The sequence below is a fragment of the Canis aureus genome, chromosome 24 (genome assembly GCF_053574225.1).
Source record: "Canis aureus isolate CA01 chromosome 24, VMU_Caureus_v.1.0, whole genome shotgun sequence".
Lineage (NCBI taxonomy): Eukaryota > Metazoa > Chordata > Mammalia > Carnivora > Canidae > Canis > Canis aureus.
The window spans coordinates 32,852,815-32,859,845 of record NC_135634.1 but is presented as its reverse complement, the minus strand read 5'-3'; the positions used below and the strand labels follow the sequence as shown (position 1 = coordinate 32,859,845).

The 7,031-nt window shown below is 43.1% G+C and overlaps 1 long non-coding RNA gene across 3 annotated transcripts in view; it reads left to right on the top strand.

Moving 5' to 3' along the window:
- The first annotated feature begins 1,778 nt into the window (after nucleotides 1-1,778).
- Nucleotides 1,779-7,031, top strand: part of LOC144296513 (uncharacterized) — a 37,363-nt gene continuing 32,110 nt past the window's right edge. For 2 of the 3 annotated variants that reach the window (XR_013363613.1, XR_013363611.1), the window contains exon 1: nucleotides 1,779-1,930. This is a non-coding gene — a long non-coding RNA (uncharacterized LOC144296513). Of the gene's footprint in view, nucleotides 1,931-3,164; nucleotides 3,230-7,031 lie in introns of all 3 variants that reach the window. The other variant, XR_013363612.1, reaches the window with a different exon arrangement.

Here is a 7,031-nt window from a genome sequence, read left to right as displayed (position 1 = left end):
GTTAAAATGCCATCAAGACTTTTTTAAAAGGCTATATTGGATGGTGAGTTTTTATTATGAGGTTCAGTTGTAGGCTTGAGGAGAAATTGTTTTTACAGATGTTCAGGGTGTGTTATGAGGAAATGGCCTTTTACAGGGGTTCAGATTGATGGGCTCTCTTGGGACCTCCTCTGACTACATGCACAGAGGAAGTAGGGAGGGGTCAGGACAGGCACAAAAGGACACAGTGGAGTTTGGGGAAGATCATGAAAGGGAGGCAGCTGAGTCCATGAACTAGAATAAGATTCAGAGTCACAAAGACTTGGGTTTGAGTCCTGGCTCTGCCACTCATTAGCCAAATTACCTAACCTCTCTGAGTCTTAGAATGGTGGTCTATAAGATAAAACTAATGATAATTACCTCACAGAGTTGTAATGAATCTAGAGAGTTAATAAATCCCAATTATCATTGCTTTTGCTGTTATTACTGTTACTATCTGGACCATTACCCAATGGTCCAGTTCTTTACTTTTTCTCCAGAAGCTTCACAGGTTCTGGAAACAGGGTGGAATAGGGAGAGAGGATTACAAACGTCTTCTACAACCCTTCTACTTTTATTTCTTCTTTTGTGGCAACGTTTTGGGGTGGCGAGATGTTGGGAAGTACATTTTGGGGCTGAAGATGACTTCTTTGCAGAAGTTGCGTTTGAGTCTTAAAAGCTAAGAAGAGCCAGGGTAAAGCTGAGGGGAAAGTTGGAGATTGCTGGCTGCTCAGAGCTGGCTCCAGTATAATGGTTCAAAGTGGGAAGACAAAGAGGCTTTCTTTGTCCTGTCCATCTGGCCAGAACTAATCCAGGGCAATATTAAAGAGAACCTGATAGACTGATCATCCATTCTGACATAGCTCTTGGGAACCTCAGAAGAGTCCTGGGCAGAAGCGCTGGTACAAAGAGAGGTAAAGGGAACCTCCAGTACATTCATTGGCCCCAATGGAGAATTTTCTGGTGGGTCTCTACTTTTTTGTACCCTGTCACGTCAAGAATTTTTTCATCCTGCTGGGAAAGTTTTCTAGCCCTGAGAGAGGACTTTGGAATCTTTAACTCAGATTTCCCAACAGTTACTTCATTCTTTAAAGCTGACTCACATTTTATTTAAACACCTTCTTTAGTTTTAGGCTAAGCAATAATATCCATGAAATCACAGTTTTCACTTCTAACGCACACTACAGTAAGTATATATGTGACTTAAAATTTTAAAAGAATCTTCATCCATGCCTTACTTTGAAACATCTTGTGCACCCCTAGTGGTGCACGGGGCCACATTTTGGGATAGTGGCTTTAGAAGCTGAGGGGAGCAAGGGGTATCTACCCACAGGGGGTGGTGAGAAGGGGGCATCTGCATAGAACAACGGATGTTCTCTCAGCACCAGCCCCCCGGGCGGCCTCCATCTTGGTTTAGGCGCTGCCATCTGCTCTGAGAGAGCAGCCTTTTGTGAAAAGCTGTGGGAGGATCAGCCTGGCTGATTGGCTGGAGCTGTGCCCAGAGTGCCCAGATGTACATGTGCCCCAAAAGAGGGGGCACAGCTGGGGTTCACTGCCTCCCTTGAGGTTTGGTTTTCTGGTGAAGCTCAACCCTGCCTCCCACTTTCCTGCGGTGCATTCTGCTCGAGTTGGCGGTGAGGGAGAAGGCCCACTGCGGCACTGTGAGCTCCCTTACCGCCGTCTGCCTGCCATTTGCTGCCACTGGGGACATGAGATTGCTTCCATGGAAACAGAACCATGGATTGTTTTTCCAGAAAACGTCTCAATCTAATTTGTGTGGAGCTGCACTGTGTGTGTGCGCGCGCACGTGTGTGTGGAGTGTTTTAGTCACAGAAGAGGGGTGAGAAGAGGAAGGGAGCATTTACATAGAACCCCCAATTTTCCTTGAATCCCAGGGAGTTAATTATTTCAGGTGAGTGTTGGAAGTCATGGAGACTGCGTCTAATTAAGGTGTGGTGTTAGGAAGACCTCACCATTATATTTGACTAGGGTACTCAGAAATTTTTGAATTCTGTTTGGTCTAGACAGTTCTTCTCAGGAGGTCTCCCTCAAAAGAGGGAGGCACACAAGGGAGGCAAAGTAAGGCAATGGAACAGTATTTCTACTTAGCAGTTTCCTCTAAGCCCTAGTGCTGGACTTCAGTAATTGGGCTGAATCTCCTCTACAGGTCCTTTTTTTGAGATCAGGCAGGGCAACACTGCCTCAAAAATGAGTGTTTTTTGACCCCTGTTTTTCTTTCAACCTTCAAATAGGAGTCTTGGATTTTATGCAATGGAACAACAGGCCAGACTCCCAGCAAAAAAGAAGCCAAAGAGAGTTGGTACCTCAGTGATGAGAATGAAGTTGGCCTATGCTGCCCTCCTGAAGCCCCAACTGGTGATAGATAGATAGATAGATAGATAGATAGATAGATAGATAGAGGGTGGGGGGGGGGGGAAGGAGACAGAGAATGAGAGAGAGAATCCAATGGGGAGAGAAAATAGAGGTGAGAGCTACTCAAAGCAGCTCAGACATTCTTACCAGTCTGGCTTAAAGGAAGGAAGTGAGAGAAGAGAAAAGTTGCAAGAGCCTTGAACCTGGAACACCTCATACCTGCTGCACTGATATTAAGATATCAATGCAGCAGGTGTGATTGATACTACACTGCTGCATTGATATTAAGATACAGCATTTATGTACCTTGTGAACTTTTGTTCCATTAGATGCTCCACCCTGTAGAATGGTGGTCCAATAGATTGTTCTAAAATTTAAACAGTTGAGATGAGAATTTCTCCTTCTTGGAAATAGATTGTCTTGCTTCCTCCAGAGAGAAGAGAGAGGTCTGAATCAGCCTAGCTCTTGAACTTCTACCATAAAGAGGTTTAGCTTCTGCCTAATGTCTCTTTCTTCTTTCCTCTTATGACAATGACTTTGGGTTTCACCAGTATGTCAAGATTAATAATGGTTCATCTCGGTACTAATAAAAATAACTCCAGTTAGCTAGTATGAGATGCCTGAAACCTTCCCCAAAGCCCTTGTTCTACATTTAGGAGAATAGCACCAGCACACAACTGTGCTCCAAAGTAGTTATAGTTGGGTGATTGTCTTAGTCTACAGTTCTATGTCATCTATTGAGAGACTGGAATTGGACACCATGTTTTCTGCAGATGGCTGAGCTCTTAGCAATGTGCCAAGCCAGTGGATATGCCTTCAGGAGCTTGACCCAAAGCAAGTAAGCAAATAATTGTTGAATGACCAAGTAGTTACATTTCCTTGCTATGTTGTGGGATTAGAACTCCTTTAGGAGTGAAAAAGATTTGAACAACAACTTTACAGTGGCCACTTTTAAAATTCTGGATTATCACAAAATCTTCAAGGAAAAAGAAATCATGTGGGGTCTTCATACCATCCGACAGATGGAGTCTACTGTCTCATTCTGTATGTTAGTTCCAGCTGCCCTCTTCACTTGAAATATCTTTCTTCCTCTTCACCCTTCAAATCATGTTGGTTGTTTTTTTTCAAGACCCCCTCAACATCAACTTGTGTGTGTCTTCCTGTCCACTGAAACTGAAGTCCTGATCTCTCTCTCTCTCTCTCTCTATTCGTATTGATATAGCTCTTCACTATCTGTTTAGCACTTGGCACTTGCCAGATTATGTCACCTTTTCTTTGTGAATTTTGCTTCCCTGACTTGATTATAAATCAGAACTGTGCCTTGTAATTCTCTAGATCTTTCTTCATGTATTAGAAGAGTGTTTGACATACCGTGAGGCCCAATGTATATTTTGGAATTGAAAATCAGTCCTGGGAAATTTCCTTCCAAGTAAAATGAAGTTAATGCTAAAATCTGTGTCAATGGTACTATGAGGACTAGAAGAGATGCTGTCATAAAGCACCTAGACCCAGGCACATACTAGCTCCTCAATAAACGTTATTCCTTTTCCTATCCTTCTGGGCAAGATGTCCAGCTTTGATTTATTAATAACTCGTATGTAAGCCATTTGTTAATACTCAGGAAATAAAAAGTGGTGTTCCTTTCCTAATCTTACTGTGGTTTTGGGGAAAATCAAAAGATCTGTGTTTTGTTTTATAATCTCTATACGTTGAATTTCCTGTCTTTCCAGAGCTGCAGTTCTTTATACTCTATTTTTTGCCTTCCCCGCCTCCCAATGCCACATGGCATGCATTTACTTTGAAAATGAAGCACATTTCAATTTTGTTTCAAGAATTTCAGCATACCCCTGCCCATCTCTGGAGATCTGTGGGATGGCTCCTAGCCCCAGATTGCAGGTACCACTGCGTAGCATCCATCAGCCATCATTCAATCCTGGCTGCCTGCTTATATTGCTTCTGTGCTCCCCATTGGCACTGCCCGCCTGGCACTCACCCAATCCGGTCTGACACTTGCTGCTGAGGATGGGGAGGGGACCCAGGCAGGCTTCCAGTTCTTTCATGAGCTGGGTGCTGCCTGCAACCGGCAAACTGTGAAGCCCTGTTCTAAGGCTTCAGAGGTCCCCAGCATGGTGGAGTGGGGCACTGAGCCATGGGAAGTGTATAAGCAGAGAGCACAGTGGAAAGTAAATTAGCTCTTGGCATTGAGTCCTGCTGATATAAGCTCTTGATTTTTTTTCACCTCTCAAGTACCACTTAAGTCCCTGTGCTTGCTTCCTCACAAACAATGGAGCTGAATGTTCATTTATTTGCTTGGAAAGGGTTGGGCTTTTCCCCCTTCTCAGTTCCGAAGGCTTGAAGTGCTCAGCTGTCCTCTTTCCAGAAGCTTGCACCCCCTTGGCTTCAGTGTCTTTTGCGCTTAATTGCAAATTATTGATTTAAAGGGAATACTTTTTAGCTCTTGCAAGATTCAGTTGCTCCTGGGTTGGACTCCCCAGCAGGACACTCTAGGGACTCCAGCTGGGAGGGGAGGGGAGGACAAAGGATATTAGGATTTTTTTCTGGGTGGGAGACCACACTCTTCCACTCGTAGACTTATTGGATGCCAGAGCTGAGACCTATTTTACTGAGAAGAAACTGAGGTCCAGAGATTGATAAAGCTTTTATACCCAGAGAGAGTGGAACTTGCAATTCCACTGATTAATCTTCACCGAAAACCTCAAGAGGTGGGGATCTTGTTCTAAGGCAGAATTGACTCAGCAGATCTGGGGTGATGCCCATGATTTTACATTTCTAACAAGTAGCTCCCAGGATATGCTGATGCTGCCTGTACCAGATCATACTTTGAGAAGCAAGGATCTAAACTATAGCATGGGCTCCTAACTTTGTCAGCACTTTGCAATTATGTGTGAGTTTTAAGAATTACTGATGTTTGGGGTCCTATCCCCAGGAATTCTGATTTAGTTGCGGAATGCCCTGGACAATGAGTGTTTTTAAAGCTTCCTAGGTGGCTTCTGTCCAACACAATAGTTTCCTTAGGGAATATCTTTCAGCTGAACTCCCCAAGCCTTCCAAAATTTTGTGCAAATACGCATCATCTGTATAGAGATGCCCTCGTACATGCATGTGTGCATGTACTTCATAACTTCAGAAATGTTGGAACCAAAAGAATAAAATAATAATTACAAGAATATAATATATTTTTCCTGAGCGCCTACTCTGTACTTTATATGCATTACTTCATTCATGTATCACTAAAACTCTACAAAAATGTGAACCTCTAATTCCAGAAAGGCCAGCCAGCATTCCCATTCTTCCATCAAGTTTGGCAGAGTTGTGACCACTCTATTCATAAGGCATCTCAGACTTAAAGAACATCAGTCCCATGTGTCATATGGGGTCATTGCCAACCCAGGCTGGGTGAGGAGGTGCGGGGTTCATTTTATGACTTGCAAAGGTGGGGCTTCCGGGGAGCGGCAGGGGCAGGAGCTGGCCACATTCAGAGGAAGCAGCTGTGGAAATAGAAAGCCGGAAAGCAGCAGCAAGCTAGCCCTGGATGATTTCATTGATCTGATTGGTGGGTATGAATTTCAGAGTCACAATCTCAGTTGTGCAAAACAGATTCTTTGTCTCTGAAATTGAATTGAATTTAGCTCTTAAGCTCTCTCTGGTGTCCATAGCAAAAACATACCTAATTATTTTAAGAGAGATGCAGATCTTTCCACATTTTTTTCCCTCAGTGTCTTTGGTGTAAATACTCAGTTGATCTGGGCTCCATTTCTCCTTTCCTTCTACAAAGTGGGTTGGGTCATGGGTAGGTGGGCTTATTGTCTAGGCATCGTGTGTGTGTGTGTGTGTGTGTGTGTGTGTGCACCTCTGTGACTCGGTCCTGTCTTATGTCCCTTGCAGTCGCTCCCTTCCCACCCTTTACAGGTCCCCGCAAGTGTCTCTGCATCATCTTTCTCTCATCTGTGAGGTTGTATAAGACCTCCTTTGCCACTCCAAAACAAATATGCATTTAGGTAAAATTTCCCATGTGCCAGGCTCCATTTTAAGTGCTTTATATATGTGAACTTAGTTCTGATGAAAAGAGTATGTACATCACCCTCATTTTACTGCTGAGGACACTGACACATAGGGAGGTTAAGTAACTTTCCTAAGGTTACATGATGGAGTCATGATTCAGTGTCACTTTGTCTCTAGAACCCATACTCTTACGAATCTTACTAATTGGAATCCTGAATGTCCAGGAGGACTATAGCACTGGTGAAGGAATTCGATTGGATGATTTTGTAATACTTCTCAACTCTGACTCTGTCTCCTAACACTGTATGGACCAATAACACTGTGGATAAATCTTCTACTCTGTGTGTGTGTTACAGACACTGTACAGTTGACCTTTGAACAACACAGGCTTGAACTGCATGTGTCCACTTACACGTGGATTTTGTGTAGTACAGTACTGTAAATGTATTTTCCTTAGGATTTTCTTAATAACATTTTCTTCTAATTCATTTTATTGTAAGTATATAGCATATAATATGTATAACATATAAAATATGTGTTAATTGACTGTTTATCTTATCAATAAGGCTTCTTGTCAAAAGTTGGCTATTAGTAACTACATTTTTGGGGACTCAAAA